Genomic DNA, 507 nt, shown 5'->3' on the forward strand with positions numbered 1-507 from the left:
GTTTTGCCTTAATAAAAACTGAAAACTCTTTACGGAGGAGGCACCAGAATCAGAGGAAGGACTCCATTTTTTTTTTTTTAAACTTTGAGTCTATGAATTGTTCAGTAAATTGAAAGCAGCTTTCATCTAAGAAAACAGGGCAGGAAAAAAAGCTAATTGATTTATATTGAACTTGAAATTGAATTATGCAAACCATAAATAACAGATTTGTAACTATGTAATTGCCAGATTCTGCTCTGGATTTGCAGAGACCAGAATCTGGACCCAAGTCTACAAACAGGAATAATTTTGATACATGCCTACAGCTAAAATCCTCCCTTCCTTGGCAGTCATACAACCCCAGTCACTTCACTGGTATTGCACAGGTCTAACTAGGTGCAGAGTTTAAATGCTTTGCTCTATAGGTATTCACTGTTAAAAAATAGAACATTAATAAAATAATGAAGGAGCCATCTGAAGGACTTACCAGCTTCTCAGGGCAAGGAGACCCAAAGCACTACTTCATCT

This window comes from Alligator sinensis, unplaced genomic scaffold (assembly GCF_000455745.1).
Source record: "Alligator sinensis unplaced genomic scaffold, ASM45574v1 scaffold323_2, whole genome shotgun sequence".
Classification (NCBI taxonomy): domain Eukaryota; kingdom Metazoa; phylum Chordata; order Crocodylia; family Alligatoridae; genus Alligator; species Alligator sinensis.